Here is a 25,487-nt window from a genome sequence, read left to right as displayed (position 1 = left end):
TTTTCCCTCTTGTGGATTAGACCTTAAATCCAATTAGAGAGCTGTTGCTCGTCCTCACCAAGGTATGCATGCTGCTATTGCACTGTTAGGGCTATCATGCCACATTGGTCATTGCTTTAATTCATAGGCACCACAGCTGGGTAGGACTACTGGTTGCTTCCCTTCTTCCCTTCCTCGGAGTGTGCATTTGCATGATGCCTTCTGGCACTATAAAAGCTAGTCCTCAGGGAGGAGTCTTTCAGGTCAGATCCAGCTCAGATCCTCCAGGTCCTGGAAATACATGATGTCTTCAGCAATAGGGACTTATCTTCAACCTCTGAGTAGCAACCAGGGCAGCAGCAATAATGTACGTTTTGGGGAGTCTCTTGGGGGAACTTTGAACAACAGCTCAAAGGTAATTCTCATGCCTAAATGTTGAGAGTTTTGTTAGATAGTCTATGACTCTTCATGGGAACATTGTCGCTCCAGATGGGGGAATGTCATTTAAACTGTGTGTGTACATATATATACACATATACTGACTTATGTGTTATAGGTAATGTTAGGTACACATATACTGACTTATGTGTTATAGGTAATGTTAGGTGGATAGATAATATGATTCCTAATGACTTTTTCAGACATCCTTACTGTTATTTTACCCCCTCCCTCCTTCTATATTAATCTCCTTTGTCTAATCCCCCAGTTTTCCCATTTTCCCCTTCAAATCACATGTATTCTGCTCTTCTCCTCCCCATTGCTCTTCTCTCCTCTCTCTCATGGTCCCTTTTTACTTTCCTGGTTTCTGCAGTTACTCCAGAACACATACATGTTTTTATAGGGGAAATACGTGATGGGTATATTCCCAAATCCCAATTTATTAAGATGGTTCTTCAAATGAATGTGTAACATTTAATATAATTGTTAGAATTCTTCCATTATTAAATGCCTTCTTTTAATTGTATAAAGGCTTTATGGGGTGTGAACATCAAAATCTACACATGTTCTGACCAAGCATATTAATATGAATTGCTTATTTCTCAAGAAGTTCATGTGTAGTGTTGCTCCTAATTGAAATTCAGTACATTTGGGAATGTACACACACACCCCCATCCATCCCTCTGCCTATCCTTAATCCACCCCATACTTCACAGATGAATTAACTTGTTTTAAAGCTTCCTTGTTGTTTCTTGTTGTTTAGGAATAGACACAGAGCAAGAGAGGACGAATTTCACAAGTAATACACTGTTATTACAGAACCACAAAATGTCTCTTCTAGTCCCTTAAATCAAGAGGACTCCATGTCACAGTTCCTCTGGTGACTATTTTTGTTGTCCTTGGAAAAATAGCAAGCTTTAGTTATCTTCACCCTTGGTACAAATGAAAAAAAAAACTATAAAAAATGTACTGCAAATCCCACCACTATTAAGGATCAGAGCTGGTATTTGAGTTGAGATCTGACACTTATTCCCCATCCATAAAATGCAGACTAAAACTCACAAGGTCCCCTCATGGACACAAGTCTTCTTTTCTTTATGTTGATTTCTCTCAGAAGAGGAAGTGACACCAATCTAACAAGTTCTTTGTAAGAGTTAAATTAAAAATTGTGTTTATACACTCATGAATGGCATTTAATTCTGTTAATGTCTACACAGAGAGATTTATTTCTTCTGTAAAACCATTTTCATCACTGTAACCAACACATCTTTTCCCGGACAGCATGTTTTATTTCAGACTTACCTCATAGAGCTTTAGGGTACAACATGTATAATGTTCTCTGTTCAGTTGCTAATACTGAAGAAAAAGAATACCACAGCAAACTTTCTGGAGAGACAGAAATAAAGAATAAAAAATTTTAGTGAATTAACAAAAATAATGATGATGAAGTATACAATTGGAAAAATACTATTTGAAGGAGATATTTTGTTTTTGTTATTGGTATTCCACAATTGTAGCCATTGCAAAAACAACAACAACAACAAAATCCACAAGTGTGGGGCTGGAGAGATGGCTCAGTGATTAAGAATACTGAGTAGTTCTACCATAGGACCTGGGTTCATATACAGGCTCACTCTAGTTGTTTTGTTGTTGTTGTTGTTGTTGTTGTTGTTGTTGTTGTTGTTTTTTAACTTTTTTGGCTCTTTAACTCTTTTGGGGGCCCACCACCAAGCTCACAAATATACCACACACAGAGTCTTACCCTTTCTTATGAATGCCCAGCCTTAGCTTGGATTGTTTCAAGACAGCTTTCCTTAACTTAAATTATCCTGTCTACCTTTGCCTCTGGACTTTTATCTTCCTCTGTTTCTGTATACCTTTCTTTATTTCTTACTCCATGGCTTGCTGTGTAGCTGGGTGGCTGGCCCCTGGAGTCCTCCTCCTTGTCCTGCTCCTTGATCTCTCCTCCAAAATTTCTCCTCCTATTTATTCTCTCTGCCTGCCAGCCCCACCTATCCTTTCTTCTGCCTTGCTATTGGCCATTCAGCTCTTTATTAGACCAATAGGCTGTTTTAGATAGGCAAAGTAACACAGCTTCACAGAGTTAAACAAATGCATCATAGAGAATATAACACATCTTTCTATCATTAAACAGATATTCCACAGCATAAATAAATGTAACACATCTTATAATATTCTACAACAGCTCACAATCATCTGTAACAGTGTCAGGGGAGCCAATACCTTTTGGCCTCCGTGAACACCAAGCACACAAGTGGTACACATGTAGACAAAACACCCATACACATAAAATTTAAAATGAATTTTAGAAAAGAAACACAAGTGTGTTTTCAGTACTACATGATCCATAGACATAACTATCTGTACGAGATATCCCTGCCTGGTATCACTCATTAGTTAGCCCTGTGACTTTCTCTAAGCTGTTTACATTATACTCAGCCTCTCTGCTTTTACTGTATTATGAGGCAGTAATGTGTACCTTAAAGGGATGACATGGAGGTTAACTTTAAAATATTCAATCAAGTAGGTCTCGTATTTTGAACTGGAAATTATATACACAATATGATTTATTTATATTATATATGCATATTTTTGTGTTTGTAACATATATGTTTATATATCATATGTATAATACAGTTATATATTATATATAATCAAATTATGTTATCTACATGTATAAAAAAGTTAAATAAGACCCCTTGTTTATATAACTTATATACATTAATAAAAGCCCAGAAATTTAAATGTGCATATTCATATTATTGCATGTTTTCCAGAATATTTATTAAAAACATTCTCTTCATAAAGAAAATTCCCTTGTTTTCTTAGTCCATGTTTGCCATACAAATAGCTATATAGTAATTTCTTTGTTTCAGGTAGGAATAAGCTGAATTGCACTGTAGATATTTCAGATGACTGGGGTGCTGAATTGCTTACCATGGTTTTATAGAATGCTGAAAGTGTTGCATTTTATGTTTGATGTTTATGGAGTGCATATGTTACTGCTGACTTGCCAAAACAATGATGTTCAAAATATATCAAATAATACTATGGCAGAGTTCAGGGCACATAATTCAAATCATCTAGTTAAAAAAAAAGTGACAAAGCATGTTTTCTCAACTTTATAAGAGAATGAATATATTGTGTGTCACAAAATTTGTTTTCATGAATCTACTTCTAGTTCTTCTGCCAAAAATGAAAATACCTGAATCAGGTGAGGCTGCTGAATACTATGAGAAAGTTAGTTAGCATTTCATCAACAGAGACAGACATCCTGCATCGTGCACATGCTGCCATAGTTAGAAATAAAGATCATTTTAAAGAATTTTGAAAGCTAGCTTTCAACTTGATTTTTCTATGTCTGTGACTGACTAATGTGTGCCCTCTTTTCAGCAACAGGATCTTGCCTTCATATTTTGGTGAGCAACTGAAAGCAATAGCCTGAATTGTTTTGGGAGCCTTTGGGATATTCCTCACCAACAACTCTAGGGGAGATGTTCTATACCTGCACTGGGCTTTTTATTTGGCATCCTAGAGGAGAGATTAAAATCTTTCACTTACTAAGAAGGTACTCAACATTCTCTAGGAAGAACATTATTCCATGTGTAGGGCAAGTCCAGTTGAACTCCTTTACACACACACACACACACACACACACACACACACACACACACACACACACACGCGCACACACACAACTCCCCATTCCCTCCTCTGCCCTTCCCCCATCCCTCTCTCACCTAAACCTCCCTCCCCATTATTCCTCTTTTCTCTTTATTTCCTGTTTTTCTCCTCAGTTAGCACCCTAACATACACACACATACACACACATACACACAAACACACATAAATGCACACATATACAAACACACAAATGCACACATACACAAACACACACATGCACACACATAAACACACCAACACTCTAATGTTTCAGTTTCTGTTTTCTGGATTCTAAGGGTGCTTCAGTTAAATACACAAGTCTAATGATTCAACATTTGTCTTTGGAGTCTGAGTTATTTCATTCAGGAAGTTGAAGTTGTTGTGTAGGGTTCTCAGGTGGGAGAAGATCACCAATAGTTTTCACCCAGCTGTGAATCTTATAAACAACAATATTAAACTACATGTCAAGATACATGCATGTTATGAGAGCAATCAAATGTTTTCTAATTGGAGTTAAAGCCCATGCCATAGGCAGAAACACAGGCCTACATTCTGCTCAATGGATGTAGTATCAAATGGCCCTCTAAAGTTGTATCTCTATGCCAGTAGATTAGTTCAGTTCTCGGCCCTTATCAGGGAGGTTTCTTTGTCCAGTGGGTACTCATTAACCAGAAACTCACTACTAATCAACGTACAGAGAATAAGTTCAGTGAAGTGATCAACCAGAAAGGGAGCATCTATTTTACTGCCTCCCCTCAGGGACCATTGTGGAACAGGGGAAGGAAAGACTAGAGAAGCAGGATGTTAGGGAGGCCTGAGCAGAACACTGTCTTCTGGACATAACAGGACTGCTGCATCCTTCAGCTCATGGTGGCTGTGGTTGCCTGCACAAGATCAAGCCAGTCAGCCTGGAACCATGGAGCAGGAAGGGCTCATAAGGCCCAGCTCCTAACTGAGGAGCTATTGAAAGTTGATGGCTCCTGGAGAGAGTATGTTTTCTTTAAGGGTTTGGCACTTGGTAGGGTGTTCACACTTGTGGATAGCCTCACACCCTTGAGTATATGGGCAACACAAATGGAACCTACTGGGTTATTTTTTAAGTGGGGAGGTGCATGAGGGAGTGAGGAGGCAGTTGGTAGATTGGTAGGTGGCGAGAGTAGGAATGGGGGTTAATATGTTTAGAATACATTGTATGGAATTCTCAAAGAATAAATTAAAATAGTTTATTTTTAAAAAATGAGAATGTTGTGTACCTTCTTACTAAGTGGAAGATTTTAATCTCTCCTGACTTCCAAATGCCAACATTACTGTTTCGTTCAATGACCCCTTGGACTTAGAGTGATTTTGAGGTCTCTCATTCTGCCTGATATTAGGACGCAGCAAAGTGGCCAATAAATAGAGGTCTTGGATGAGAGACTACGTGTGCTTTCTTTAGCCTTCCTGTAACAAGCTGCTGCCCATGGTGGTCACAGTATATCTTGGAATCCAATGAAAAAGCAGTTGGTTACCATCATAATATTCAGGTCACTGTGGCACTCATGGGTGTATCTTGCCAACCATTACTATAGCTCCGCAGGGCTCACAGCGGGGTAACACTGTTGGTGAGCTCTCCCCCAGCAGCTGCAGAGCACCATCTGGTAGGATGAAAGCCAGCCAGTAGAAAGCTTCTTGATCAGTACCAACTTGATTTCTCCAAGTCCTGTGACCAAAATTTGTAGTTAGCGTCTTCAGCAGTAGGGTCTTAACATCAAATTATGATGGGCAATAGCCTGTATTGTTTTGGGGATCCCTGGGACATTCATGACCAACAACTCAAAGCTAAGTATCTCAGACCTGGCACTGAGCTTTTATGTGGCATCCTGTGGCTTCTGGGAGGGGTATTATCTACTGTGAAGAGGAGCACCAATTTAACTCTGTTATGTGAGAAAAAATGTGTGTGTGTGTGTGTGTGTGTGTGTGTGTGTGTGTGTGTCTGTTTTGTGTCTGTGTCTGTGTGTCTGTGCCTGTGTCTGTGTGTAGCTTATAAAATATATTGAATTTCTTTATGGCTTTTCCAAACATCCTTAGTGTTAATTATCCTTCTTTTTTCCAAAGAGGTGGGCACATAATTTTAAATAGCAAGTGAAAAAGGCAACAGAAAAATAACTGAGAGCTAAAATCACCCAAAAGAAAATGAAATGAAAAAAAAAAAACTGAAAATGAATTTAAAATAAGTATATTAAGGAGAGTGAAGGTAATGATAAAATACTTCCAAATTTGAAATGATGTGTCCACTGGAGTAATTCATAAGCTTCCTTAGGCACATTTTGTTGATATAAAATCGGGGGAAAGTTTATTCTATACCAAGCTGTGGGTAGGGTTAAATAAGATGATGTGTGGGAAACAATGTATACTTTCCATCCTGTGGTCAACAGTAAATAGATATTTGCAGATCTGTAAAGACACACCAGGTACTGACCCGCCTTCATTTTCCTCTTCCTCTCCAGAGAGAAGGGATGAAGGGTACAGATTCAGTAGCAAGAATGCTCAGGTTCTAATGCTCCTCTTTCAATATGAGCTGTGAGCTCAGATAAGTTTTTTTTATATGGCCCTTAAGCTTCTCATTTACAACATAAACCAACCTCATAGAATTGTCCAGAGGATGAAGTGAGTTTTTACAGACCACTTTGAACAGAGTTTTATGTGAGGTACCTGTTCGATGTATATTAGCTAGTATTTTTCAGGCATGGAAAGTTGTAACAAGATGGTTTCATTAGGCTCTAGGGACTGCTTCTTTAACATTAGAGATTGGTTTTGTTTTTACAGGGCATAAGATATAATGCCTCATCGCTCAATCATACTTCTAATCTTTTGGTTTGCAAAATATGAAACACGATGGATTTCAAATGATCTTTTGCCCATGCCTAAGTATTTTGTAAGCTATCTCAAAATAATATGCTGTATACACTTTTATGTTCTGATACCAGCCAGCTATGTTGACTTACTCCCTGGGACACTAGGGCAGAAGTCTATAAACTGCAGGCCTCTGATTAAATCCAGCTTACTTTTGTAAACAGAGTTATATGGGATCATGCCACGTCCCTCAATTGCATGCTGTCTGCAGCTCCATGATATAACAGCAGTTGTAACAGAAGGGAGAACTATCACTTGCAAAACCCCAAGTATTTACTAATTGGCCATTTACAGAACTGGCTGTGCTGAGTCCTACCTCTAAGACTCAGCAAGTCTTTAGTCAAACCCAGTATTTTTTGATACTTTTAATAAGGGGACTATATTTTGAAAACATATAGGGCAGTAGAATTATAAAGAATTAGTGGTGATACAGTTCATGGTTCCAATGGTGGTGTGCTGTGTGTGTTTACTTAAAATTAATTACAAGATGAGATGGAATTCATCTTCTTTCTCAATGTGGGAAACGTCACATTTTGGACTGCTTGCTGCTGATCTTTTTGTTAAGGGATGCTGTCAAGGCCAATATGTCTAAAAATAGAGCACAGAGCAGGAGGGCAGACAGGGACAGACAATGCAACTTTCACTCATAATCACAGAACTCAGTTCCCTGTGGATTTGCCTGGCCAGGCTCCCAGTTGAGAGGGGAGAGCTTTGTGATGTTTTCAGTGTTCATTTTCAAGTCCTGTTGACCTTTGAATGATCTGAACTTTTTCTTTTCTGTTCGGTTTCAATGGTTTGTATTTTTGTTTGTTTTTAAGCATATTTAACTTTTTAAAAGAAATAACACTATATAAGTCTCTTGAGAATTGTAAATTATATAAATGATTGGTATAAGGAAAGAAAGTAGGAAAACAATTGAGTTGTCTGCATATAGTTGTTGATGCTGACACTAGCTTGGTCCCTCAGGATATTTCTAAAAGATGCATTTGTAATGTAGGTGCTTAACAGAATACGTTCTTTATCAAAAATGTCAGCCATTTAGAAATGTTTTTTTTTCCTTTAATTGCACAACCACAGATTGAAACAAGTACCTTGATGCCCATTTTGCCAGTCAAGTTCTGAGTTAAATAATGCAGATATTTGACTAGAATGTAACAACATGGAAAAGATTTTGTCTGTTGGCAAACCAGGAACCATCATCAGTTGTTTTTTTCAGTGTCTACTATTTCTAGTCACCCACACCTCTGCAGGACATTTCAAACATACCATCTAGAGATGACTGTGTCTAGGAGACATGCTTCAGTGTGGAGAAGTGCAAGGTATCGATGCTGTTCTTCATCCTGTCCTGTTAAAGCTGAGCTGTGTCCCAGACCTCCTAGATTCACAGCAGGGTTATGTGCCCTATACATTTGTTGGCTTTTTTATGGTCAATTTTACAAAGTTTATTTATGTCCTAGCCCTTGCAAAAATGAACGCAAGTGCCCATGTAGCTGAATTCAGGTGACTGTGGCAGTGTGTGTTCCCCATGCCCTCAGCTCAGAAGACCTGGCACATAAAGATTCCAGCCTTCTCAGTCCATTCCTCTAACCCACTACCTAAAAAGCCACAGGACAGCATTTCATCAGCCCTGTTGCCTGATCTTGAGTCAAACACATTTGCCGGTCTCCAGGAAGTATTCAATGTTGTTTGAGACATGATACACTGTAGTTACACGGCCATAAGAGCTCAAATTTCACTCGTGGGTGTGGCTCTATAACTAAATGTAAACAAAGAAAGGCAGATGCCACTAGCTTCTTTTGTTGTTTGTTTCTTTGTTGTTCTTTAGAGACAGGGTTTCTCTGTGTAACATCCCTGGCTATCTGGAACACACAGAGTCTGCCTTCCTCTGCTTCCGGACTGTTGGGATCAAAGGTGTGAGCCACCATGCCTGGATCATCACTGGCTTCTTACTAGAGTATGGATTTAGTTATTTTGGTAGAAATAAATGCAAGGTAGACCTACAAATCTGCATCCTGAGGCCATTTTTTTGTCTTTCAAAACATGAACTTTTTGTGCTTTTCAGAGTTTGTGGCTGTGTCCTACTTTCTCTCGTCTTTCCTGCTGTTTCTACCCCTTGTTTTAGACCATTTGTGTCAAGTTACATGTATTCAAAATAAGCAAAGCATTCAATTACCTAAAAGGAGAATGGGGAAAATTGCAGTGCCATATATACCCTGTAACCTCTAATAATTATGTCTGGATCAGCTAACATACAAATTAAAATATGCGTGTGCCTGATGTCTTTCTCATCCACAAAAGGAAATGATTACTACATTTTGTCAAACCGATGTCAATATGATGAGATGTTAGAGCGTCCTGCCAGCAGCTGCGCCTTAGCCATATAAGGGAAGGCTTTAATTATAGCTCCATCCTGCAGCAAAATGCGTAATTGGACTCATGTAAAATTTTACTTGAAGCAAGAATTTTTTCCTGAATATTTAAAGAATTAAGAAAAGGTTTCCTTTCCCCATTCACCTTTCTTTTTGCTTTGTTGACCTTTTACACACATACCCTGCTGTCTCCCTGTTAAAGAATTAACAAGAAGAAATTTTCATCTGTCAGTTGATCACTTTCTAACTGAGGTTTGGTTTTCATTTCTGGGTTATGAATTCTCAACTGATATTTGTCTTTGGTATTTAGACCAATTATTTGGTATATTCCTGCAAAGTCCCTTTCTGTACTCAGTTGAATATGAAAGATGTATGAAAGGCATATTGCAATCATCCCATCATTCAAGTGCAAATGTGTGTGATTTCACACACGTAAGAGAACTCCTTACTAACAGGTGTTGCCGACAACTTTCTCAGAGTGAATTCGCAGCTGCTATAGACTCCAATCTCTCTAATAGTGAATGTGATCTCAATGGATCATCACACTTAGAGCCTACAATATTTATTACTTATTGTTCCTTAAGTTTACCCAAAGGTAGATTTTTAGTAAGAAAAGAAGTAGATAATTTTGTCCTTATTCACACGGCACAGGAGATAAAATGCACTATGGATGTTACCATAAGAAGTTAATATAGTCTTGCTAGAAGCTATGGTCACAAGTCCAAATGCAGGAAATAGGATGTTTATATTAGTGTATTAATCTGAAGTCTGGGCCTTTATATTTTAATCCATAAAAGTAGGTTTATTAGCACTTATTTTCCAAAACCACCTATTTGTCTTTAACAAGATGAGGGAAAATAACTTTCTATAACGTAAAACCTAGTTTTTAATTGCATAAACCATGTTCTTTTATTGTTACAAAGCAATATTTTAAAGGGTTTCAGGCAGATAATTTCATTCACTACCTGCTTACCCGGTATTTATCATTTCCCCTTCCCACCCCCTTACCCAGTAAAACAATACTATTGGCTCCATGTGTTTTACATTAATAAAGCATTTTCACGGGCTTTTAAATCTGGCCACTCTCCTCAGAATATGTTGAAATTTTCAGCATCACCCTTCCGCAGTTCAGAACTCAGTCATTACAACAGAAACATTTCACAATCCCCATGGCTTAGCAAGTGAAAAGCTTCCTTCCTCCAACATGCCCTGTGATGGTAGGCCTTCTCTCAAACAGCTTAAATGTTAGGAACCAAGGACCCAGTTTGCTTTTGCTTTCTGACCTTCCAGAGTCAGTTCCACAGTGGAAAAGAGAGCTGGAGGCCCATCAGAGAGCTTTCATTACCTCAGCCTCAAAGTAACATTCATTGCTTCCTTACAATTCACCGGCCATATTACCAATTTTACTGTAAGGGGCTCCTTAAAATACATACTTACACATGTATAAGAGAGAGATCAGTGAAGGAAGAGAGAGAAACAAGGCATCATTCTGTGGGTCCGCAGCATTATGTCTGTCAAATTGTTCATCTGTATCATAAAAGAAAACTCTCGGGAAGTACTGTTTTAATTTCTTCAGATGATAAACTTGGTCTGACAGTTATGTAATATATGAGAGTCACATGACTTACATGTATGAGGATCATTCATTCCTCAGTATGTAAATATTCTTCCCACAAGGACTGTAAATGTCTTCTAATGCCACTTGCAAAATATGATGTATAACCTATAAAGTCTCTTTAAATTGACAGATGTCTTTATCATTAAATTGTGTGGGTTTTTTTTTTTTAACATTTTAACTTCATGATGATTAGGGAAGGAATCTACTAAAAGTTTGGTATTCTAAATTGAGTTTTCACTGTTTAACCCTTTTCCTTTTCAAGTGTGATATTTAAACAGGAAGGCGTGAATGACAAGCCTTCATTTTCTCCAATGGAATTAACACAGGAAAAAAGCAAAATCTGTTTTGGTTTACGCTCATTTTGTATGTCATACATTTTCCACCAGGTCATAACAGTTTTGGAAACAGTAATGTTTCCAGTGAAAATGTTTCTATATACATCAAATATCTATATAATACCAAATATTACATGAGAAGATCTTCAATATAATAAAGCCTCTAGCAACTTGGAAAAAAATATTAACCAAATTACAATTTTTTCACCATATTCAGAAGTTGCACTCTTCTGTGTACCAGCCATATCATAATCTATGATAAATGGAAATAAAAATAGGATTTAGACATATATAATACTAATGTTAGCACATATTTATGAATCCATATGTCTTCTATTCTTCATCAATTTCCCATCGATTCAGCAAGTATCAGTAACCACCTACAAAAGGATACATGTTGTGCCTGGAGATGCCAAAAAGTAAAAATTAACACTCACTATGCTCTAGAAAGAGGCTCTAAGTTTGACAAAAGGTACAGCTAGGTAGACAACAGTCTAGGTACATTATGCTAAACATTCCACTAGAGAAATGCAAGTGGTATTCTAGGGGCATGAGTAGAGTTCCTTACTCAGCTTCAAAGGATCAGAACTAGGTTTCCAGAAGAGCATGACAGGTTACCAAGCTGATGAAAGGGCATATGGATAACAAGGGAAAATCCAATCTTGGTACTTAGCGTCTGCCTCACATTTGTGCCTTTAAAAAATGTGGAATGTCTCATAGTACAAAGAAAGTGCTATTGAAGCTAACCACAGTTGATCAAATCAAGATTTTATCGCTGGCTAGTAGTATAATTTTGTATGGGTTTCAGTATTTCACTGGGCTTAAGAGATCCTGACATATATCTTAACCAATAGCCATTAGGATATAATAAGGAGTGTAAAGCATTTAATGTTGTCCATGGCACATGCTGGCCCTTAGCAAATCATAGTTTCTAATAAAGACATAAATGGAAATGAACTGTGTTTGTGACTCTGGTAATACACATCCAGGTCTACAGTTGTCTGGCCACTCCTTTCAATTTGTATCTTGTTAATATGAATTGAAAAAATATAAATGTTTAAAAATAGCACAGTGTATATTAGCTCCTTTATGTTAATTGATCATAATTGGATTCCGTTGATGATAATTGTAGTGGATTTTAGTGACAAGTTGTCAATTTTCAGAACATTCTACTTAGGAAGTAAAAATTTATAGCAGGAATTAATTAGTCATCAAACAAAATGCCATAGAATAACTAATTAATAGTCATGAAACATCCTAGGGCTGCATAATTTCAAAATTGCTAAGTATCAGAGAAATTGTAAAAGTGCCCACTACTGCTGTCAGCCCACACAGAACTGGACTGACATTGGTTAGCATGGCTATATTATATGCCTTGTCTTTGACATGAGTTTTTCAACTTTATATTCACCAAATGAAAATAGGAAAATTGATTTTCAAGTTCGCGTGAAGGTCAGCATGGTTAGAAAGACTAAAACTGTGAGCCCAAATCAATCCGACCTTGAGTAGCTTTCCTCAGGTGTTTGTCACAGCAATAAAAAAAAGTACCTAGTGGTACTTAATTCTACTTACTACCTTCTCAATGATGGGAATTAACTGTATAGCAATAAGGACTTAGCCTGTTGTACCCAGATCATGACCCCCAGAGAGACCACCAAAGATGAGCATGCCGGAATGCAAAAGCATGGTTTAATTCTGGATATCCAATACAAGCCTAGGCAGGGACTTCGTCCAATACATCCAACGCAGTGGAGGCTGGAGGAAGTGCCTACCTATCTGCAAGCTCAGCTTTTAAAGGGAAAAGTCACAAGGTTACATCGTTTAGGGGTGCTAGTACAGGTACAATTCTGATTGGCTCACTTCTAGGGGCTTCTAGAAATTACTTCTAAGGGAGTGGTTGCCCACCACCATTTCTCATTGGCTGCCCTCAGGTGGGGGCATTTTTATGGTCAGTTACCCTGGAAACCAGGGAGAGGACATTCCATAGTCTGGCAGGCATTACCTCATGACTATCTTGTGACTCTGTACTTTTACACTTCCTGGTTTCTGGAATCTGAACTGACTGGTTTCAGTAACTAATGGCCTATTCCCAAAAGGAAAAATCTTAGGCCTTAATTTTAGGGTGAAAGCATTTTGGTCTTATTTCTAAGATGGCTCATTTTGGTCTCACAAGCCCACTTGTAAAGTAACCTTGATAACTACAATAGTAGTTTCTCCTGCTATACTCAGTGTATTCCAACTAAAATTTAGCACCAATGTTATCTATACTCTGTGGAGATTTGCTGTGGGATGTTCTGTATGTTAAATGTGCTGCTCTGATTGGTTAATAAATAAAACACTGATTGGCCAGTAGCCAGGCAGGAAGTATAGGCGGGACAAGCAGAGAGGAGAATTCTGGGAACAGGAAGGCTGAGACAGAGAGACACTGCCAGCTGCCTCCATGAGAAGATGTTAAGATACCGGTAAGCCACGAGCCACGTGACAACTTATGAACTAATAGAAATGGGTTAATTTAAGATATAAGAACTAGATAACAAGAAGACTGCTGCAGCCATACAGTTTGTAAGCAATATAAGTAAGTCTCTGTGTGTTTACTTGCTTGGGTCTGAGTGGCTTCGGGACTGGCAGGTGAGAGAGATTTGTCCTGACCGTAGGCCAGGCAGGACTGGAGAAAACTTCAGCTACAGAGATTCATCTATCTCATTGCTGTTTCAAATCAAGGCTATGCATTGCTTAGTCCTAAGCACATTACTCATGATTTATTCACTCTGGAGGGGCCCCAAAATAGCTTGACCACACAGCAGCCATGACAGGCTTAGGGGCCTAGACACAGCTTCTGTGACAGGCTTACTGGCAGGCAACACTCAGATCCAGGAAAAGCCTTAAGCTAATACCACCCAGGGATCCACCCAGGGGTGAGAAAGTACTTGACATCTCAAACATTCCAACCATTAGATAAGGTGGTCAGATGTCCTTGAGTCTAGCACACACCTATTTTTTGTTTTACAGACACCCCTAGATAATTGTCAGCCAATCAGGGTCCTGGACCCTGGAAATCCCCTCAGACAGACAGAAGAACCAAGCTCCAGACCTTGAAATAAAGGCTCTTTGCTTTTACATGCGAGATTCTGTCTCCGTGTTGGTCTTTTGGAGGTCCCCGTGATCTGGGCATAACATTCACAAGGATTTAGTTATCTTAAAGCCATTAATTAGCCATGAAAAATGCTAGCGATGGCCTTGAAGTAGCTCCTTTTTTTTACCCTTTTGGGTTTTATGATTATTGATTAAAGTGTTTACTGAAATTATAAACTCTTGTATGTGTTTATGCTTAGTGGAATGAACTTCTCAGCAAGTAAAGACTTGACATTTTCCAAGAGGGATGTGTATGTTAATTGGTTTAAGAAAATCAGGTGTTGAAGTCTTGTCTTCTGTGGTTTTTCTTTTTAAATTCTAGAGCTCATACAAGCAGAATGCTTAAAAAAGCATGGGTGTGGTAAAAACCTGACTGAACTCCTGAGCAAACATGGCCTTGAGATCCAGTCCTGCCGTTATCTCAGTGTGGCATTAGGAAAATGTTTCTGCCTACCCCTGCTGGAAGAATTCATCCCCATACTGCCTTCTAGTCTAAAGTCCTGGGGGTAGTCACCTGCTTCATCTGAAGAAGTCATAGGAAATTCCCAAAGAGCCTCAGCACTTTATGACAATAGATCTGGGACATGCCTTGAATTATTTTCAAGTAAAGTATCTCTAAGAATTTGTTTGGGTTGTTCATATTCTACATATTACACACATATTTTCTTAAGTCAAAAAGCACAATAAATTTGTTCTTGCTTATTGTAAAGGATAGTCACTCTTGATTCTTAACTCTCAAAGCCTGAAGCATTTTACTTTTCATTGTCTTAGTCCAGATTGTGGGGGTTTCTGCAACCATTAAGGCCAGCAGAGAAACTGTGTGGGAGAGGCAAGAAGGAAGTCTGGTTCAGCATGACTTAGTTAACTGATGCTGGTTAATACTCTAGAGTCTGACACTGGGCAGTTGATTTTAGACATATTTAAGAACAGTACAACTTTGGAAAATATTTTCTGGTGACAAGTATCACAATAAAGCTTAAGGAGTGACTACATCAAAATTCTTTTGAAAAGTACATGTGACCTCTTCCACAAGAATAGATTCTATAGCTTAAGTGCCTAGGGAAGGAGTCTGGTGTGGTCTAGGTCAGCACAGAGGTCACCAAGCTACAAAGTACAAAGTGACCTATCCCTTAAGGATGGATTCTGTTGACTGAGAAGAAATGTTCAAGATAAAAGTTCAGGGGGGAACAATTTGGGATAAACATCTGGGGGATTCTGGAATGGCCCTGCCCTACAGATAGCACTGATTACTAGGAGATTAACAACATCCACTCCCAGCCATCTGGGTGGAAAGCACATACACACATACCTTTTGTTGAAGAGACAAGCCTGCGTGCTTAACATTCCAGGTTTCTCTAGGGCTTATCTGTGAGCACAAGGACCTCCTGCCCTCTACACCAGACTGCTTCATTCCTTATGCCATGTTAACAAAACAAGCCTTCATGTGTTCCTTCTCCCTAGTGAACACTGTTTATATGTATAACCATTACATTTTTCCTCCTCTTAGTTTCATCTAAACCACATGTTGTATGTAATAAAGAGGCCTGAGATAGGGTTAGGACTGTTTGGTGGCAAGTGTACAAATGAGGATTAAGCACAGTAAAGGAAATTTTTAAAATTCACAACCTAATAAACTAAGCAGACACTTAAACTGATAACTGCAATATAATGTGATGGACTGACTACAGTAATAAAGGCATGAATACAGTGCCAAGGATGCATAGACAGGGAGACCTTCCTATTTGTATTTTGGTGAAGTTGAGGCTAAGAAGATAGCTCGGTCTGTAAGTACTTGCCACACAAGCATGAGGACCTGAATTCAACCCTTAGCACCTACATAAAAATATGAGTGTGTGTCTATCATCCCAGCAGTGGAGAAAGAGAAACGGGAGTATCTCCAGGCTTGTTGGCCAGCCAGACCACCCAAATCCATCTTAAACTATAAGGGGGAGAGCAACTGGAGAAGACACCCAATATTGACCTGTGGTCTCCACACACATGCATATACAGACATGTACACACATGAGGTCTAGTTTACCTATTTCTATCTGCCACTTGGACTTTAGGTATTATGTCTAAGAAGCCACCACCTAAACTATGGTCATAAAGACATGCACCTATGTTTCCTTCTAAGTATTCTACAGTTTAGTTGTTATTTTCAGTCTTTGATCTATCTTAAGTCCTGCATAGGAGCAACAATAAGGTTAAACTTCAGTCTTTTATGTGTGCATATTCAGGTTTGACAGGACCCTTTGATGGGGAGGCTGTATTTCTTCATTGAATTATCTTGGCATTCTTGCAGCTGCTTCTTTGATACATTGTCCTGTGTTTCTTTCCGTTAACCTAGGTTTTCCTCTGCTTTTCAGTCCATTTTGCTCCTCCCCTTCATAGGCATTTTTAGCTTTACCCTTTACTCTAAAGTTTAAAATTCTTGAAGGAAGTATTTGTGAACCCTTCCCTTCTTGTCTAGTGTTGAACCCTGGGTCAGCTTATCCCATTCTCTTCTGAAAAGGTGCAAATTTTGTTTGCATCTTAGACTTCTCTATAAAGCTTCTTACTGTCTTTACTTGCTTTACAGGCTCCACTTGGAAATTTCACAGGCAATGTCAAAATAACATTACAAGTGAAATACTAGATTTGTGTCTTTCACCCTCCAAGTAAATTTTCTTTTCTTGTTTCTGTCTTATAAATAGTATTCCAGTTTCTCAAGCCAGATCCTGTTTTCCTTTTTATTCATACTTCATATCCTGTCCATCAATACGAATCTTTAATCTTCCCATTTATGCAAATCATCTCCTTATGCAGCCCTGCTGGATAAAACAGGCCCAGATTCTCTGACCCTGATTAAGATCTCACTAGATAGCCTCTGTGGGCTCCCACAAAATTTCTTACTAATTTACAAATTATCAAGCTGTTTCTTCCCGGGTGAAATGGGATCTGTTCTAAACAGCTGAATTTCTAAAGAAGAAACAGTCATGCCTATGAACCACAGCAACAACCAGCATGGTACAACAGCTCTCCAGTTGGACTGAAGACTCACTCAACAAGACTTACATCCATCATATCTGGGACTGGAAATCTAACCAACTAGCCAGGGCTAGTGAAGTCATAGGTCTTGGAGGAGAACCTACAACCACCACTTTACTAAACCAGCATCATCCCTAACTACACTCTAGATAGTCTGTAGTCCTCACCCTTCATCAAGAAAACTTCTCTTTGTAACAGATGGCGACCATTACAGAAAACCAAAACTAATTAGAATGCAGAGTTGTGGTGCCTAGTACCAGTGGATACATCTACAAAACAATTCCTGCACCTAAGGCTTCAAGGTACTTGCTGAAGAGAAAGTGGAAAGACTGTAAAAGCCAGAGAATCAGGGAGTTAGCTATAAGATTGTGTCTCCTAGGAATCTCAAAAAATACATCCATAAAGTCTCACCAACATGACTGCTCAACATAAGATAAGCAAGGACAACAATAGCCATGCTAAGGTAGATAGAGGATCGAGAGATATCAATCATACACAGAAAACTGCAGGTATCTAAGGACTGCTGAGAGAGGGAGAAATAGTCTTCCTCAGGGAGAAGCACACCAATATCCAATACCAAATGGTCAACCCTAAAAATACAGATACAAGTAGCATCATTTAGACTGAGCAGGCTGTATTCAGGAACATACATGTTTATGCATATATGCAAGTGACAACAATAAATGAAAAAAAAGAGGCCATGAATTTGAAAGAGAACAAGGAGGGGTACATGAGAGGATTTGGGAGGAGGAAAGGGAAGAGTGAAATGGTGTAATTAAATTATAGTCTCAAAATTAAAAATCCAGAAGAAACATTCCTGACTTTGGAATCGGTCACTGTCACTTTCTGGTTAACAGTTATATTTTATCATTACATTGGTTGTCAGTCCTTTGCTGTAACAGTTTCTACTCTTCCTGAAACACTTTGGCTTTCTACATTTGCTGCATTTTCCCATTGCTATCCACACAAATTCAGACAAATACACAATGTCTTTCTTTGTTTTCTCCTGCTGTGATAATCACCATGACCAAAAGCAATTTAGGGAGGAAAGTTCACCATACAGCTTGTAGTCATTCCTTAAGAGAAATCAGGACAGGAACCCAGGAACTGAAGCAGAAGCCATGGAAGAATGCTGCTTATGGGCCGCTCAGCCTCTCCAGACTACCTCCCTGGGGTGGTACCACCCACAGTGAACTGGCCCTTCCCACATCAATCATTAGCCAAAGAATGCCCTACAGACTTGCCTACAGACAATCTGTAGGAGACTTGTTTTCTCAGTTGAGGTTCCTTTACCTATATAAATCTAGCTTGTGTCAAGTTACCAACCAACCAGGACAGATATTTTTCTATACAGAAAAATATTTAAAAAAATGAAATAACCAAATATTAAATTGTTCATTACTAAATAAAACAAATCAAATAAATGAAGCATCCTATTTTATTTTGTATTTAAACATCATTAGTATGTATTTTATATGAACTCTTATTAACATTAAAATGTTATGGAAATTTTTATATAAAACTACCATAATTTATCTCATTGCTATAACTTTCATTACTGTTGGAGTTCTAACTATCACAGCTTGCCTAGAGGAATCCACATTAAACTAGTGTTTTATTTCAGTATCACCCCTACCATTTGAAAGCATTCTCACTGTCTGGCAATAAGATGTTTCAGATGTAACTGAGTGTTTCTTGCCCCGACTCATGGAATCTACTTCTTTGCAAAGAATTTCTCTTTCTCCTAACATAAAACCGATAGACATCAAAATCTGAGTACCAACTGCATTTGAGCATGGATGGATGCTGCCAAAATCACAAGATCAGGCTACTGCTAAGGTTAGGAACAGAGATGGACACTGTTTTCCTCGTTGATCTTTTTATTTACATTGCTTTTTCTTCAGGACTCATTTATTATATATGTTTCTCTATAGTAACACACTGTAAAAACTTCGTAACTGGAAGAAACAGTGGGGCAATAGATAAAGGCCAGAGAGCCATGACAGGTTGCAAGTAAGTAAGCCTGGGACTATATCAAGTGTGTGTGTGTGTGTGTGGGGGGGGGTCCTAGTTTACTCTGTCATGTTATGAGTAAGGCAGCCCAGCATCAAAACAAAAAAGTTGCATGATCCACATTAATTGTTTGTAAAGAAACAAACTACTGGAGGCCCAAAGAGCAGTGGGAAGAAAATCATGCAGGATGCTGTGGTTGTTTAATACTGCCAGAACAGAATCTCAAATTCCATAGTCACTAGAATAAGTGGAGAGCTACGTGCGTTCCAAGGTAGGATACCTCAGACTTGGGTAGGATGATGGAGGTTACAGTCAAAGATGTTGGCCTGGGAGAAGAGGTGGTCAACATTGTGAATTCAGGAAGAATGGTATAGTTAGAGGAAGAAAACAAAGAACTGAGTGAATGCCAAGGTATATAATCTGCAATGCACATAGGGCTGGTTATGTGTGGAACATCTGTGTTCTGTGATAAGTAAATGGCACATGTAGTGAGCATTATGCTAAGTACATATTGCCTTTACTTCTCACAATAGACCCTGTGAAACAGGTACTTTTATTCCCTTTCTACTGATAAGAAATTATAGCCTCACAGTAACTTATCTCAGACCAGAGATGGCAATTTGGCAGAGCCAGAATCAATTCCAGACCTTTCTGGCTTTATTTCTTTAACCAGAAAAAGAACAAAGGGAATAGTCAAAGGGAGTGGTAGACATCAGGAAAGCACATTCTAGAAGCAAAATGAAAGAATGACCTTCAAAAGGATCAGTCAGTGAGCTTGTGGTTCGGTGGTCAGGTCACTGGTGAGTCTGAGAGAAGAACCTCTGTGTTTTGGGGGCAGGGGGTTCTATGCATATGTGAGTTCATGCATGAATTTATGCTCACATATAGCAACCAAAGGAGGGCATTGGTATCCTACCTTATTTCTTTCACTCTCTGCCTTATTTCTTTCTCTCTCCCCGAACCTAGAGTTAACCATTTTTTGGCTAGGTTGTCTGTCTAGCAAGCCCCAGTGATATTTCTGTTTCTACGCTGATCCCCAATTCTGGTGTTAAAGGTGTGTGCAGCCACACTTGAGTTTTTATGTGTATGCCAGGGCCCAAACTCAGGTCCTCATGTGTGAATACCAAGTGCTCTTACCCACGGAGCATCTTCCGAACCCTAAAAGAAGAATCATCATATAGTGGGTCAGAAACATCACACTAAGTGTTCAAAATGATGAGGAAAGTATGAGACAGAACCATAGAAGACTTCCTGCTGGGCGGCAGTGGCGCACACTTTTAATCCCAGCCCTCGGGAGGCAGAGCCAGATGGATCTCTGTGAGTTTGAGGCCAACCTGGTCTACAAAGCAAAATCCAGGGCAAGCACCTGAGATACTTCCCACAATCCAGTCTTGGGGGGTAGGTACCAGACTGACCCCATGATAAAGTAATGAACCTGCAGCATACTGCAGAAGGTAATTTGTTCTATGTTGCATGGCTAGCAAGCAGCAGACTCCATATGTTGAACTGAATTTGCTTTATAGCCCATAACATTAAGTAAAGGGATTTCATATTATGTATACTTGAAATTGTAGTTCTTAAAAGCCACTACCTTCCTACTCTATTAAGACCGTAGACTTGCAAGTCATAACTTGTTTGTTACCATGCATAACAAAAAAGACAAAAAGCAAAATTCATTTTTCTTTCTTTCTTTTTTTTTTTTTTTTTTTTTGGTTTTTCGAGACAGGGTTTCTCTGTGTAGCTTTGCGCCTTTCCTGGATCTCGCTCTGTAGACCAGGCTGGCCTCGAACTCACAGAGATCCTCCTGGCTCTGCCTCCCGAGTGCTGGGATTAAAGGCGTGCGCCACCACCGCCCGGCTAAAATCCATTTTTCTTGATGAGAGTCTCTTAAGTTTTTAAACCTCAAAACAAGGTTGAATTGTGTGGGGCACTTTATTTGAAGTGCCATCCTTCTGAGAGCCTGATGCTCTAAACCGAACCAACAGATGTGGTCTTGCACCGATAATGTTCACAAACATTATAGCTCATAAGAGCAAATTCCTAGGAAGCAAGGCTAGATTGTTGCTAAGGGTATTGATGGATTTTTCTTCATATCCTAAGTGTAAGTTTTGAAAGGGACATGGATAAAATCCTAATGCTTGACCTTTGTCATTGAACATACTCGAATTGAGAGGAAAATAATAAGGTCATATTTACCTATGAGATTAGGAGAGAGAATAGGGCTTTCTTCTCTAGTGTTTAGGGTTCCACTTGACATAGCCAATGGAAGACATGTATTTAGTCTAGAATAGGCCAGTTTTCTTCCTTACTAACTCCAAGAAAAGATCCCAAGATCTCTTTCAAGTAGACTTTGAAATTTATGGGTTTACAAAGTATTCCTGGATGCTGGGTCCATTTTTCTTAGTCATCCAGCTCCAGGCAACTAGCAAATTTCATGGTGCCTGAAATTAACTACCAAATTGAAACAAAGATAATTCCAGAACTGCCATTCAGCATGCTATAACTGTTTTACTGTCTCTATAAAGCAAGCCCTTTGAATATAATTACATGACTTGTCTATCTACTACTAAATTGATGGAGACAGCCTAGATTTATGGGTTTTTTTCCTGTTAACTTAGGAGTGAGTATATTTCTTTGCAGCATTTTCCAACACAAATTCTACCTCAATACACTATCCAAGAGGATCCCACAAGAAATTCTGAGAAATTGCGTACCACACTGTCCCTGCATCATTACCTTCATTTTAATGCAGGGTTTATATTAGTTTATAAAATTCTGCAAGAAAGATCCTGACTAGATGGTATTTTATAGTTATTTTGACATACCGTTATGTTTTCCTTGTGCCATTTTTTTATAGCATAATTCTTTATTGACTCTTTGGGAATTTCACATAATGCACCCCAATCCCTCTCACTTCCCCATCCCTCCATATCCTCCCCTCACCACCACAGCATCCCTCCCCTAAAAGGAAATCCCTCCAAAGTAATTAAAAACAATACAAAGCAAGCAAACAAACAGAAAAACACCTTGCTCCTCCATCTTTCTCTTCCCTCCAACACCTCTTCATTTATCCCAGTGGCACTGGAGCTGCAGTGTGTCACACATTATACCGTTTTGTCCAGGCAGCCCTGCCCACAAATGTTTATTGCAATGAATCATTGATCTGGTTCAAGGCATCTGGCACACCATCATCACTGGACCCTTACTGAAGCTCCTCTGGAATATCATGCTGATGTCATGGAGATCCTGTGGCTACCATTCCACGGGACGAATCCCTTCACATGCTTTGGCAGGACATAAATGGGGAAGATGTTAGGGTGGGTCTGGGTGGTAGCTGAGCTGGTGAGTCCAGACCACGAGGACCACCCCCCTCAGGCAAGGTGTGGAGCCAGCTCTCCTAGGTCCAGCCCTGCCCTTCACTGGCCCTGGGATAGCTGGCTCTGGCCTTCGATGGACACTGCAGCAGGAGAGCTGGTTCCTCCACTCATGGGAAAACTGGTCCCACCCCTCACCACAGTACCTCTCATGAGAGAGCTGGCCCAGATGGCATAGGCTTAGGAGAGCCTTTTTTTTTTTTTTTCTTAACCCAAAGAACTACACTGGGAAACACTGACAACTGCTTAAGAGGTTTGGAGTCAGTGCCAAGGCTGTTCTGGAATGCTCCCTATTTCTGCAACTATAAAATCAGGGTCAGAATATCTTCTTTGGAACAGAAACCCCTGTTCACAGTACCTCTTGGCTTGTAGACATTTGTGAATGAGTACTGTTCTATGATTGGTTGACATTCATATTACATATGGCTAAGGTCTACAATAATCAAATTAGTCCCTGTTGATATCTGAGCTATTGGTATAATTTATGTACTTATAAAAACTCTGTTCTCTTAATTCTCTTCATTTATCACTTTCTGTATCCTTTATTCTGTCTCCATTTCCCTTCCTGGTTCTCTCTTTTAATTGTGTTCTAATAGTGACTGGATACAATGATGAGTCTTTATCTCATGTTTCTCTCTCAACAGTTTTCTAAATTGCTTAACATAAAAGAAGCTAACATGTATTTGTTTTAAGACTACATCAAGTGGAACTGATGTGAAGGCAACATCAGTGAAGCCAACTAGTCTGCGCTGTACTCTCAGAGTCTGTAATTCAAAAGGCAGTTGACTTTAGTGGGTACGGTTGACAGCTTCTTCCCAGACTGCTTGAATAAATTTGGGTATTAATATGCTTCCTGTCTATTTAGCAAGAATTATTCTATCTGTCTCAGGAGATTGCTTTATTTCCAGATTTAATATCACATGCTTTGACTTAATGGATATGTGTTCATTTACCCCCTAAGCAAGATACTGAGCTACACATAGATACTGAAGAATCATCTTTCATTAGTTACAAACCATTTATCCCAGGTTAAAAGGAAAAAGATGGATAAATGTAATTTTGCCATTTTCTAAAACTTCTCTAGAAGGCATATGTGCCTTCCTTAGAGAGGAGTTGGAGTGGCACACCTCCACTGAGCACTACAGTTACTTTGTTTCCATCTTACTGTCCTTGGTAGTAGCCAAATGAGGTGGATGGTATGGACCACATTTGAAATGTAAAACAACTGAACACCAGATAAGTAACATCAGAGTGACTACCAATCCTGTCAGTACAATAGTATCTGCGGCAAGTAGTTCAGCAATTAGTGTTTAATGAAAGTTTCCAAGAGCAATTTTCGGGATATACTAAAAGCCTCAGATAGTTTACGCCATTTGAGCCACTAGCTTCTTTGCTAATAGTTATAAGAAATGTCAGTAACAAAAAAGAAAAGAATAAAGACTGTGCCTCTGTGTGAGGAGCATAAGAATGGTAAACAGGGTTGTGGGTTTGAGCCCCACATTGGGCGCCAGAAAATAAGGAAATTCCACAGAGTCTATCTGATAATCAAAAGGATTAATTCTGGGCTAACTCACAACAAGCATAGAGGAGTTAGTCACGGGATCCAGGAGGGGCAAGGCATGGTCCAATGAGGTTCTCTGGAGAACTCTGCCTTGATCCGTAGCACCAGCTTCCAGCATCCAAGACCACAAGGTAGCCAAGAGAGAGAGAGCACATCTCATCCCAGGTCTTTAGGGGTCCCTGTCTTGGCCACACCCTGTGGAGGCAGGTACCTAGCAGTTACCTGCTGCCTACTGGGGGTGGTGCTTCAGGGGTAAAGCACAGACAGCCCCCCCTACAGTAACATTGGGGCATTCAGTTGGAGTCCAATAAGAAAGTATATGGGTCTGAGCTCAACAGAGTGAAAAGGGGATGCTCAAGAAGTTTGTGATCCAGCTGAAAGTTGTGGCATGGGAGGCTGAAAAAGTGAAGTAAGAGAAGATGTTTACTTGGCTTAAGTACCGTGATTATACTTGGTTAAGCACCCTAGAAGGACATAGATAGCGCTTATCATTATGGAAAAGAATGGAATTGAGCTAGAGCCTGATAGGTGAGAGGAATTCCCTAGGCCTTAAAATGTGGGTAGAATTGAAGCTGAGAGAGGTCATCTCAACTGAAAGAATGAGAATTCTTCTCATATTCATTCTTATACCTGAAAATAACTGAAGGTGAATTTCCCATTGGCAGTGGTCATCAATGTCATCTTTAAACAGTGCAGCATTGGGTTCATTTTAGTTACACCATTTATTTCTCTTTCTATAGCAGGTATAAGAAACTGGATATAACATTACCTAACATCATGTACAATATTCATTTTGAGAAAAACCATGACACAGAAGCATATGCATAGGAAATTCAGTCCAAATTCATAGGTGTATATAACTTAGGAAGTCCTATGGGTCAATTATAATTGGAAAAAAGATGGTGATTATTTGCCCTTTTAATTTTATTGCAGTTACTTCTAAAGTCCCTTTAATTAATAATACAATTATTCTTAACCAAGATGTGTTAGTTACTTTTCTCATTGTTTTGACAAAATGCCTAAGGAAGGAAGAGGTTTTTCTGGTTTAGATTGGAAGCACAATCT

The 25,487-nt window shown here is 39.1% G+C and overlaps 1 protein-coding gene across 2 annotated transcripts in view; it reads left to right on the top strand.

Moving 5' to 3' along the window:
• The window catches only part of Stxbp6 (syntaxin binding protein 6), a 239,112-nt gene that overhangs the window by 199,285 nt on the left and 14,340 nt on the right, over positions 1–25,487 (top strand). The window lies entirely within an intron of this gene.

Source organism: Peromyscus eremicus, chromosome 14 (assembly GCF_949786415.1).
Source record: "Peromyscus eremicus chromosome 14, PerEre_H2_v1, whole genome shotgun sequence".
NCBI lineage: Eukaryota > Metazoa > Chordata > Mammalia > Rodentia > Cricetidae > Peromyscus > Peromyscus eremicus.
Note: the sequence above shows the minus strand (reverse complement) of the source record. Positions and strands in the feature narration are given on the sequence as shown.